Below are 13,167 nucleotides of genomic sequence, written 5' to 3' on the forward strand. Positions count from 1 at the left end.
AAGGGTAATGAGTGAGTACTAGATTTATCAAATATCAAAATGAATTATAGACAAAATACAGTTATATCATATATTAAGTGACACAAGAGTGAAGAGATCAGTGGAAGAGAATAGAGTTCTGAACTGCATGCAAGTATATATGGGGCTTTAGAAACAATAAAATTGGGATTTTGAATCAGCGATAAAAAGATAATTATGTAACTAAAAAGAAGTTCGTTCAGAAAACAATATTAAACTTTATCCTTATTTAACTTCTATATCAAAATAAATACCAGCTGGGTAAAAAATGTCATATAAAATAATAAACCACAAAAGTGCTAAAACAAATTAAATGTTAAAAAAGATGGAAAAATATTATGGTTAGAGAGAAGCAAGGAAAGTCTTTTAAGGGAGTTACAAAAAGCAAATAAAATATTCATAAATCTGACTGAGTAAACATGAAAATAATCAATATGGTCAAAAAAATCAATAGGGGCCAGCCCAGTTGCACAGTCATTAAGTTCGCACGTTCTGCCTCAGCGGCCTGGGGTTCACCAGTTAGGGTGTGGGTGTGGACCTAGGCACTGCTTGTCAAGCCATGCTGTGGCAGGCCCGACATATAAAGTAGAGGAAGATGGGCACAGATGTTAACTCTGGGCCAGTCTTCCTTAGGAAAAAGAGGATTGGCAGCAGATGTTAGCTAAGGACTAAACTTGCTCAAAAAAACAGGAAAAAAACGTTAATGGACAAGTCACAAAGTATTACAAATAACTTCAAACATGTGAAGAGATGCTTAAATAAATTATATTTGAAGAACTTCCATTAAAGTATACAAATAAGATAACTTCTTTATTCAGATCATCGCATAGCATAAACGTTTACGAAGTACTTGTTGTTGGGAATGTGGAAAAGTAGGTATTCTCAAAGATGGTGGGCAGAAATGTAGTTGGTGCAACCCCATGGATGGCATTTGGCAATAATTATGACTATCAACATTTTAAATACATATCGCCTTTGACTCAAAAATTATACTTCTAGGAATTAACATTTCTGTGAACACATATTCAAAAAGATACATATTTATTGTAGAAAAGAGGCATTTTATATATCATAGAAAAACATCAAAAACAACATGTCTTGGATACACTAGTTCTAGGAATATTAAAAGGAATGTTACATTTTATGATAATAACTGAGAAGGAGTTTACCTATATGGACTGGTATGGAAAGATCCTCACAACATTGAATAGTAAAATACAAATTTTTGCACACAGACACAGACACGCACACACATGCACAAATATCCTTGTATTTGCAAAGATTAATACTTGAAGATTCTTAAGAAATAGACTGCAGTGGTTACTCCGGGGAGGAACATTGGGAAGCACTAGTGAGAGATGGAAAGCAGACTCATTTTTCACTCAATTTCACATGGTTTCTATTTTTTATATTCTTTAATATTGTGTTTTTTATTTTAAAAAGCAGACATTTACATGCTGAATATTTCATATGCAATGTAACTAAAATTGAAAAAATGACATTATAAATACATATCATGAAATATTTTAACTAGTAAAACAAAATGAATGAAAGAGACTAGAATCTAAAAGCTAAACCTGTCTCAGAAAAAAAGTAATAAATAAATGCATAAATTGATTAATAACCAGTATAATCATAAACATTTCAATTACTACATTTTTTCATCAAATCCCTACTGTACATGCATTAAAACATTTTAAGTGAATTGAAAAACAAGACATTATAGTGCTGGCATTATAGCAGTGAAACTGTTACTAATAACAATCATATTCTTAATTTTTTATTATAGTTATGATAAATGTTTTAAAGGAAAGGGATGAATGAATCTTTTAAGAATACTCTTGGGTTCCAAGAACATGAGCCCTAAAGTCAAATGACTCTCTTTATGGAGAATGACAAACATTCATTATGAGATGTAACATTTTTTCTCCAGAGCTTCTTCACAGCATTTGGCATCTCTGAATTTCTCAGAGTGTAGATTCGTGGCTTCAGTATTGGGGTTATGACTGTATAAAACACACTCAATGATTTGTCAATGGGGAAGGTCTCTGCATGTCTTACATACATGAAAATACAGCAGACAAAGAAGAAAACAACTGCAGTGATGTGAGAACCACAGGTCTGGAGGGCTTTCTGTCTTCCTTCCTGACTAAGGTTCTTAAAAGCATTCAAGATGACACCATAAGAGAGGAGTAATAGCAGGAACGCAATTGTGCAGATCAGTCCTCTGTCGGCCACCACTAAGAGGCCAGTGACATAGGTATCAATACAGATGAGTCTCAATAAGGGGTACATGTCACAGCTAAAGAGATCAATGACATTGGGACCACAGAATAGGAGCCCATAAATACTACTAGGTTGAATTACTGAGCACAGAAAACCTCCAACCCAGGTCAGTACCAGCAGCACAACATACATCCATTGCCTCATGATAACCAAATAATGCAAGGGCTTACAGATGGCCACATAGCGGTGATAGGCCACCACCAACACAAGAAAGACCTCTGATTCAGCAAAAAGTGACCTGTAAACAGCTGGGCCATACAAAGTTTGAAGGATATGGCATTTTCCCCACAGAACAAGTTGAAAATCAGTTTGGGAGAAATAGAAGAGGAATAAATTACATCCACAAATCAAAGTCTAGCAAGAAAGAAGTACATCAGGGCATCCAAGGTCTTACTGACAGTGCTAATCACAAGAATAAGCATATTGCCCAATGTCAAAATGTAGAAGAGCAAAAACAGAACAAAAAGGGCTTTCTGCTCCTTTGGATTCTGTGTGAGGCCCAAGAGGACAAAGTAAGTCACATTGTTTCTTGGCCCCATCTAGTGTTTATAGGTACAGATTGCAGATATTGGAAGTTTATCTACAAAACAGGAAAAAACATCTTTTAAAGTATGATAAGCTTAATCTTTATTCATCAATCAAAAAATATCTGTGGAGCATCTATATAAAAATAGAGATAGAGATTATCAAGTGAAATAAGATACGATTCCATTCTCTCAGTGATTTTATATATAATGATGGGATCAGACAATTAAAAATCAATTCAATAAGTATGATATATACATGTTATGCTAAGAAATATCTAAGTCAAACTAAGATCTGAGTATTCTTCCCAGAGGAAGCAATTCTTTAACTGAAATATGAAGGTGATGTGAAAGAACAAGAGAGGATCGGAAAAGAATTCCATAAAAAGATGCACAATGTATAACGTCGTAAAACTGTGACTCACTTAAGATAATTTACATATTATTTTTAAGATAATTTACATACTCAAAGTTAGTAGAACAAATTATGAATGGAAGGCTATAGATCAAAGTCACTGCATTAGTTGCTAGGGCTGCCGCTTTAGAACAAGGATCACCTTTCCTCCAGTTTCCAATAACATGTTCCTTGTTTCCATTTAAGACTCCAACCAGAAGCACATTGGAATTTTTGTTTCTTGAAACATTTGTTTACGATGATATGCTTATTCTCTAGGATGATAGATGCCTTGTATCTGCCTACAGTGCTTCTCATTCCTTTCTGAGCTCACATCAGAATTGCCTTTCAATATCTGTATTTCTACCAAGAGTCTCTTCAGGGCAATCTGGTATTTTTCTATCAGTCACTTCCAAAAACTTCCAGCATCTACCCATCATGCAATCCCAAAGCCATGTCCACATTTTTGGTATTTACTACAGAACTCACCCCACTTCTTGGTACCAAAAGCTGTATTTGTTTACTGGAGCAGTCCTAACTATTTAGTACAAACTGCGTGACTTAAATAACAGAAATTTGTTGTATCACAATTCTAAAATTCAAATTCTGGGTGATGACAGTGTTGATTACTTCTCAAGACTGTGAGGGAAGAAGCTGTTCCAAACGTCTTTCCTTGGCTTGTAGATAAATGTATTTATGTTCACAAGATGTTCTCAATTTATGTGTGTCTGTATCCAAATTTTTCTTTCTAATAAAGACACCAGTGACATTGGATTATGGCCCGTTCTAATGATCTTTTTGTAATTTAATTACCCCTGTAAATACCCTTTTCCCCAATAAGGTCACATTCTGAGGTACTGGTTGTTAGCACTTCAACATATGAATTTGGGGAGGACACCATAGAATGATAATTGCGTCATCTGACATAGTGTGACCCTTAATAATCACTCTCCCAGATACCCTACCAATTCAGTGAAATCTCCTTATTAGTGTCTTTACTTGGATCTTACTCCTTTTCCTAAAATATAAATGGTAAAGCACTCTAAAATTGTGTGCCTTCTGCCCTATCTCTCTCTTAATTTCAAATAGTATATGCAACTACCTAATCAACATCTCTATTTGATATCAATCTAGTATGTATAAAACTAAATATTTAATTTTTCACAATAAATCTTTTCCTCCCTAAGTGTTTCCTTTCTAATTAAATGGTACCACTTCACAGGTTACTTTTCAGATCAAATATTTGAGACCAAATATTTGACAGTGACTTTTACTCTTTTATTCCTCTTACATTACCTAATAATACTTTAATAAGTCCTGTTGACTCACCATTTTATTACTTTTTTTTTTTGTGAGGAAGATTTGCTCTGAGCTAACATCTCTGCCAATCTTCCTCTGTTTTTCATACACGAGATGCCTCCACAGCATGGCTGAGAAGTGGAGTAGGTTCACACCCAGGATCCAAACCCTTGAACCCAGGCCACCAAAGCTGGGTGTGTGGAACTTTAACCACTTGGCCATGGTTCAGCCACTCTCCCTTTTAAACATGTTGCAAATTTGATCATTACCAATACACTCATTACCTTCCTGGTCTACTTCAGTAGCCTCCTGCTAGTTCTCTCTGCTTTTGTTCTGGCCTTCAACAATCTATTCTCATGAAGCAGGCCAAAGAATCCTCTTTAAATATCACTCAGATAATATCACTCCCCTGGTAAAACTTATATAGTGGATTCCTATCTCATATCTAATAAAATCTAATCCTTCCTCCTTGGCCTATAAGACACCAAATGACTAGGAGTGAGGCTTCCTTCCCATATTTATCTTAGAGTTATTCACATTCTTTCTACTTAAGACTTTCTACTCAAGACAAAATGAATTTATATCTCCTTTAGTTCAGTCTTTTTTTGTAGATACTAATTTCAGAAATCAGAAGCCATTTACCCCTAAAATAATGAGAAGTATTGCGGAAAGGTGTTTTGTAAGTTTAGTGTTTACTTATTAATTCAATTGACAAATATTTATAGAATAGTTACATTATGTCATGCCTTTCATATAAGTTAGACTTCCATCATCACAGAGTGCTCACTTACTCATTGAGCCTCAGGGTCTAAGCCAGGGGTCATATCATCAGACGAAAAAAATGGTGGCGGTGACTGAGGAATTACTATTTCACCGTCAGTCTCCTATTTTTCCAAATAAGTATACTTCTTGAAATTACAAGATGTCTGCTGACCTCATTTTAAATTTAAATCTATTCATGACAAGCATCATGTTAATCCTGACCCACAACTTTCTAATTTTGTTCCACTTTCTTCTCAATGATCCTGAGCTTCTCTTGAGGAATTCTCCATTTTGCTAGTTGATTATTACATTTGATTATAAATTTCTCTGTCCCACTGCAGAGACTTCATTTACATTCCGAGAAAGCCAAAAAGCTTTAATGCACTGGGTTTTTAAATAAACCATACTACTGACATACATGCAGAAACAGTTTTAATGTACTCAAAAAGTGTATCTCATGCTTGTTTTAGAATATATATGCATGTACATACACATATATCATTATAATTACATTTAATCTTTACAGTAACAAGTATTGTTATCCCAATTTCTTTTTTTTTTGGCAGTATCATTGGTTTATAACATTACATAAATTTCAGGTATACATGGTTATATATTTAGATTTCTATATAGATTACATCATGTTCACCACTCAGAGATTAATTACTTCCTATCACCAAACATATGTGCCTAACCATCCCCACGTCCCCTCTGGTAAAGACCAATCCAGTCTCTTTTTCTGTATTTGTTTGTCCTTGTTTTTACCTTCTAATTATGAGTGAGATCATACAGTACTTGACTTTTTCCCTCTGACTTATTTCACTTTGCATAATACCGACAAGGTCCATCCGTACTGTCTCTAATGGCCAGGTTTCATCATTTGTTATGGCTGAGTAGTATTCCATTGTGTATATATGACACGTCTTCTTTATCCATCGCTCCCTTGATGGGCACCTAGGTTGCTTAAAAGTCTTGGAAATTGTGAATAACGCTGTGAGGAACATAGGGATGTATGTATCTTTATGCATCCACGTTTTCATGTTCTTTGGATAAATACGCAGCAGTGGAATAGCCAGATCATATGATGGATGTATTCTTAATTTTTTGAGGAAACTCCATACTGTCTTCCGTAGTGGTGACAACAGTGTGCACTCTCACCAGCAGTGTATGAGAGTTCCCTTGTCTCCACATCCTCTCCAACACTTGATGTTCCAGGTCTTGTTAATTATACCCCTTCTGATGTGAGTGAGGTGATATCTCATTTTAGTTTTGATTTGCATTTCCCTGATAGTTAATGATCTTTAACATCCATTCATGTGTCTGTTGGCTATCTGTATATTTTCTTGGGAGAAATATCTGTTCAGATCTTTCACCCATTTTTTAAATTGGGTTGTTAGACTTTTTTGTTGTTGAGATATATAAGTATATAAGTTTTTAGATATTTTGGATATCAACCACTTACCAGATATATGGCTCACAAATATCTCCTCCTAGTTGTTAGGTTGTCTTTTCCTCTTGTTGATGGTTGCCTTTGCTGTGCAGAAGACTTTTAGTTTGATGTAGTCCCATTTGTTAATTTTTTCAATTGTTTCCCTTGCCTAGTCAGACATAGTACTTGAAAATATGCTGCTAAGATTGATGTCAAACAGTGTACTGCCTAGGTTTTCTTCCAGAAGTCGAATGGTTTCAGGTCTTACATTCAAGTCTTTAATACATTTTGACTTAACTTTTGCATATGTGTAAGAAAACGGTTTATTTTCCTTCTTTTGCATGGGGCTGTCCAGTTTTTTCAATACAATTTATTGAAGAAACCTTCTTTTCTTCATTGTATGCTCTTGGCTCCCTTGTTGAAAGTTAGCTGTCCATGAACGTGTGGTTTCATTTCTGGCCTCTCAATTCTGATCCATTGATCTGTGCGCTTGTTTATGTCCCAGTGCCATGCTGTTTGGTGACTATAGCTTTGTAGTATAGTTTGAATTCAGGCAGTGTGATACCTCCAGCTTTGTTCTTTTGTTTCAGGATTCCTTTGGTTATTTGCAGTCTTTTGTCGTTCCATAAAAATTTTAGGATTCTTTGTTCCATTTCTGTGCAAACTGTTGTGGGAGCTTGATAAGGATAGCACTGAATCTGTAGACTGTGTTAGGGAGTATAGAGATTTTAAGTATGTTAATTCTTCCAATCCAAGAGCATGGAATGTCTTTTCATTTATTTGTGTCTTTAATTTCTTTCAACAGTGTTTTATAGTTTTCAGTGTACAGATCATCCATCTGTTCGGTTAAGTTTATTCCTAGATATTTTGTTCCTTTTGTTGCAATTGTAAATGAGATTGTATTCTAAATTTCTATGTCTGCTACTTTGTTGTTAGTGTATAGAAACGCAACTGATTTTTGTATGTTGATTTTGGATCATGCAACGTGACTGTATTCATTTATTATTTCTAAAAGTTTTTAGTTGATTCATTAGGGTTTTCTATATACAAAATCATGTCATCAAATAGTGACAGTTTCACTTCTTTTCCAATTTGGATCCCTTTTTTTTTTGTTTTACTTGTCTGATTGCTCTGGCTAGGACTTCCAATACTATGTTAAGTGAGAATGATGAAAGTGGGCATCCTTGTCTGGTTCCTCTATTTAGAGGGATAGCTTTCAGTTTTTCTCTATTGAGAATGATATTAGCTGTGGTTTTGTCATATATGGCTTTTATTATGTTGAGGTTCTTTCCTTCTATACCCACTTTATTTAGAGTTTTTATGTCAAATGGATGCTGTAACTTGTCAAATGCTTTCTCTGCATCTATTGAGACAATCTTGTGATTTTTATTCTCATTTTATTAATGTGGTGTGTGATGTTGATTGATTTGCAGATATTGAATTATCCCTGCATCCCTGGAGTGAATCCCCCTGATCAAAGTGCATGATCTTTTTAATGTATAGTATTTGATTTGCTAGTATTTTGTTAAGGATTTTTGCATCGATGTTCATCAGTGATATTGGTCTGTAATTTTCCTTTTTTGTTATATTCTTGTCTGGTTTTGATATCAGGGTAACATTGGCTGCCTAGAATGAGCTAGGAAGCTTCCTTTCCTCTTTAATTTTTTGGAATGCTTTGAGAAGGATAGGTATTAAGTCTTCTTCGAATGTTTGGTAGAATTCACCAGGGAAGCCATCTGGTTCTGTACTTTTATTATGGGTGAGGTTATTGATGATTACTGTTTCAATCTCCTTACCTGTGAGTATTCTATTCAAATTCTCTGTTTCTTTTTGATTCATGTTTAGAAGCTTGTATGATTCTAAGTATTTACTCATTTCTTCTAGATTATCCAATTTGTGGGTGTTATAGCTTTTCATAGTATTCACTTATAATCTTTTGTATTTCTGAGGTGTCTGTTATAATTTCTTCTCAGAAATGCTTTTGCTATATATCATAGATTTTGACATGTCATATTTTCATTTTCATTTGTGTCCAGGTATTTTTTGATTTCTCATTTCATTTCTTCATTGACCCAATTGTCTAGTAGCATTTTGTTTAATCTCCACATATTTGTGGCTTTTTTGATTTTCTTCCTGTAATTGATTTCTAGTTTCATAACTTTGTGTTCAGAAAAGATACTTTGTATTATTTCAATATTCTTAAATTTATTTAGACTTGATTTGTTGCCTAATAAGTGATAATCCTTGAGAATGTTGCAGGTTCATATGAAAAGAAAGTGTATTCTGCAGTATTTGGATGGAATGTTCTATATATATATCTACTAAGTCCATCTGGTCTAATCTGTTGTTTAGGGCCAATATTTCTTTATTAATATTATGTTTCAATGATCTATCCATTTGTGTAAGTGGAATGTTAAAGTCCCCTACTCTTATTGTGTTGCTATCTATTCCTCCTTTTATATCTGTTAATAATTACTTTATATATTTAAGTGTTCTATGTTAGGTGTATAGATATTTACAAGTGTTATATCCTCCTGTTGGATTGTTCCCTTTATCATTATGTAGTGCCCTTCTTTGTCTTGTCATAGTTTTTGTTTTAAAGTCTATTTTGCCTGATATATAAGTATTGCTATGCCAGCTTTCTTTTCTTTACAATTTGCATGCAATATCTTTTTCCAAGCTATAACTTTCAGTTTGTGAGTGTCTTTACATCTGAAATTGATGTCTTGTATGCAGCATATATATGTGTCTTTTGGTTTTTTATCCACATGGTCAACCTGTGCCTTTTGATTGGAGCATTTAGACCACTGAAATTTAAAGTAACTATTGATAAATATGTACTTACCATTTTGTTACTTTTTTGGTGGTGATTTAGTCATTCTTCTCTGTTTCTTTCTTCCTCGCTTTCTCTCTTCTCTTGTGGTTTGATGGAATTCTTTAGTATTATGTTAAGATTCCTTTCTCTTGAATGCTTGTGTATTTGTTATCGATTTCTGGTTTTTGGTTACCATGAGGTTCATATATAATAATCTATGCATATAGCAATCTATATTGAATTGATGGTCTCTTTAGATTGACCTCTTCCTAAAAGCTCTATGGACTTGCTTACCAATGTGCATATTTTACCTTTTTGATATCATAAGTAACTTCTTATTTTTTGTGTGTATACATTACCTTATTATCATTGAAATAGGTAATTTTAGTACTTTTCTCTTTTGACCTCCATATTCTCTTCATAGGTGTTTGATCTGCTACCTTTACTGTATTTTTGCCTTTATCAGTGATGTTATTGCCTTTTTTGTTTTTGATAATTTTCCTACTCTTATTTGTGTTCTTCTCTTCCTCCATGTAAATAAGTCCCTTTAGAATTTCCTGTAAACCTGTTTTCTTGGTGATAAACTCCTTTCACTCTTGCTTGTCTGGGAATATCTTTATTTCTCCTTCCACTCTGAAAGATAACCTTGCTGGGTAAAGTAGTCCTGGCTGCAGGTTTTTTTCCATTCAGCATTTTGAATATATCATATCACTCCCTTCTAGCCTGGAAGGTTTTTGCTAAGAGTTCAGCTGATAGCCTTATGGAGTTTCCCTTCTATCTCATTTGCTGCCTTTATCTTGCAGCTTTTAGAATTATCTCTTTACTTTAATTTTGGTCATTTTAATTACAATGTGTCTTGGTTTGGGCCTCTTTGGGTTTCTCTTGTTTAGTGTTGTCTGTGCTTATTGTACTTGGATCTCTGTTTCCTTCCTTTGGTTAGGGAGGTTTTCAGCTATTATTTCTTCAGATAGGTTCTCTGCTCCTTTGTCTTTCTTTTCTCCTTCTGGGACACCTATAATATGAATGTTCATATGCCTGATGTTGCCCCAGAGTTCCCTTAGACTGTTCTCTTTCTTTTGAATTACTTTTTGTTTTAGCTGTTCAGCTTGGGTTATTACCTCTAGTCTTTTGTCAAGCTTACTGATCCGTTCTTCTGGATCATCTGCTCTGCTATTGAATCTCTCTAGTGTATTTTTCATTTACAGTATTGTATTCTTCATTTCTGATTGGTTCGTTTTTTATATTTTTCAGTTATTTGTTGATGTTCTCATTGTGTTCATCTATTCTCCTCTGAAGATCAATGAACATCCTTATGACTTTACGTTTGAACTCTTTGTTAGGTAGATTGTTTATTTCTGTTTAATTTTGTCCTTTTTTTGAGGTTTTGTCTTGTTCCCTTGCTTGGAACATATTCCTTTGTCTCATTTCGCCTCTTTTTCTGTGTTTATGTCTAGTATTAGGTGGATCATCTATGTCTCCTGATGTTGGAGAAGAGGCCTTATGGAAGAGGTTCCTTTTGAGGCACAGCAATGTGCTTCCCTCTTGTCATCAGTTCCAAATGTTCCAGGACTGACCCTTGTGTGGGCTGTGTGTGCCCTTTTGTTGTGGCAAGGTTACTCTTGCTACAAATTCTCAGGGAGTCTAGGCTGTCCCTCTGGCCAGCTGATTGTAATTCTCAGCTGCATATTGATGCTATGGACCCTACAGTCACTTTACTATGTTTGAGGAGTCCCAGTACAGTTGGCTGTAAGGAGCAATATCTCTCCACTTCCCTCTCCTCAGCCCGACAACCACCATTCTACTTTCTGCTTCTATGAGTTTGACTGTTTTAGATTGCACATATAAGTGAGATCATGTAGTATTTGTCTTTCAACAAATATTCCTGAAGTATCTACCATGTCCCTGGTCTCTATTAACCATGCTTAGGGAGTGGAAAGATCCTGCCCAGGTCCCACAGTGTCTTCATTATGATCCTGCTGAGAGTATTGGGGGCAGAGCATCTCCTCATAAAAATTGATGATGGGACCACAAATGAGAATTTATTTTCTCACTGTCCCCAAAAGAAGGTACATCTGGCTAGAACTACTATGATAGGGTTTCTAAAGTTGTTGCAAACATGCTGTATACCTGATAAATGTATTGTATGCCATTCTCATCATAATATCATCTTACTTCAAAGTTATCACAAAGCTTTCATCCAGAACCATGCAGTACCTTAAAATATCACATTTTCACAAATTCATGATTCTGTCCTCTCTCACCATTGGCATTTATTTAGATCATATTTTTATTATTTCTCATTTGTATTATTCAATAGCCTCCAAGTTGCTCTTTAAGCCTATGGATTCACCCTCTTATATGTTTCTGCCACGCTGCCACCAAAATAATTATTTCCAAAGAAAATCAACTCATACATAGATATTTGTTTGGATGTGCATAAAATATCTCTGGAAGTACACATTAGGCATTTTCCACAGAGCAGGAGAAAAGAAGTTACCAATGGGAATATATCACTTATTTGAAAAATAGATACATTAAATAAGTGTAAAATAAATTAAAATAAATAATTGGAATTTATAATGAGCAAATCATTCCACGTATTGTAAATTTAAGTGACCCATAGTTACTTATACTTGCATATCCAAGTTCCTAAAATTTCCTCCCAGGTTTTCTCTACTAGAGCTATCTACTAGAGCTGTCCCCTTTCTGTACAAATTTCAGGCTCCATAAATATCTATATCTATATCTATCTTTGAAGTTTCTGTCTATCCATCTCTATCAATACACTGTTTTAATATCTGCACATTTATGCAATGCCTCATCAATCTAGATACCCTTACTTTACTACTTATCTTATTCATCCACAAAACATGGCTGAGTCATGAACCCTTCCTTCAAACCTTTCCTGACTCCTCCAGACAAGGTCATTATTCTCTGAAAGTAGCAATTTGTGTGAATCACCCTTTCATTAATTATTTCTTGGGCCACAGTGTGATGTAGTTATCAGTTTATATATTTACATGACTTCCTCTCCAGCTAGACTATGGGTTCCTGGATATCATGAACAATATCTCTTTCATTTGTGTATCCTCCTCACATATTGATATGTCTTCCCAAGAATAGATGTAGACACGTATAAATATTAGTGGTTTTTTTCTGACAGAATTATTGCTTTTTCCTGACGGAATTCTAGAGAAAAGCATCAACATTTGAAGCCATATTGTAGAGGAGGAAAAAATAGTCCTCTACATTTTTAGGTTAATCTGGCTAGTCTAAGAATTTAATTGACATGGGACAGTATAACAGGAGAGAAATTAAACAAATTTAATAACATATAAACATGGGAGAAACACAGGACAGCTAAGTAACTTGCCCAAATGGCTGAAGGAACCACCTTAAATACCACCTTCAGCTATAGACAAAAGAGGACATTAAGGGCAGTGGTTTGGGACTTAAAAAGGGAGGAAGGCAATTCCTGTGGAGATGAAAAAGCAAATGTTTTGTGAACAAATGTTTGTCACACCACACAGAGACAATAAGATATGGAGAGGACTTTGATCAAATGGGCCTTGCTAGGTTCCACTGTGTCTACTACACCTGTTATATTTCATAGTGTACTATAGTTTTCTATGGTGATATC

General features: G+C 34.7%; 1 protein-coding gene and 1 pseudogene across 1 annotated transcript in view; one reads left to right on the plus strand and one right to left on the minus strand.

Annotated features, from left to right (window-relative positions):
- LOC139074340 (cTAGE family member 2-like) overlaps positions 1-13,167 on the plus strand; it is a 624,763-nt gene that overhangs the window by 441,566 nt on the left and 170,030 nt on the right. The gene's annotated exons all lie outside the window — the stretch shown is intronic.
- On the minus strand, positions 1,888-2,843 carry LOC103562842 (olfactory receptor 4A47-like; annotated as a pseudogene).

This window comes from Equus przewalskii, chromosome 11, assembly GCF_037783145.1.
Source record: "Equus przewalskii isolate Varuska chromosome 11, EquPr2, whole genome shotgun sequence".
In the NCBI taxonomy this organism is placed as follows: Eukaryota; Metazoa; Chordata; class Mammalia; order Perissodactyla; family Equidae; genus Equus; species Equus przewalskii.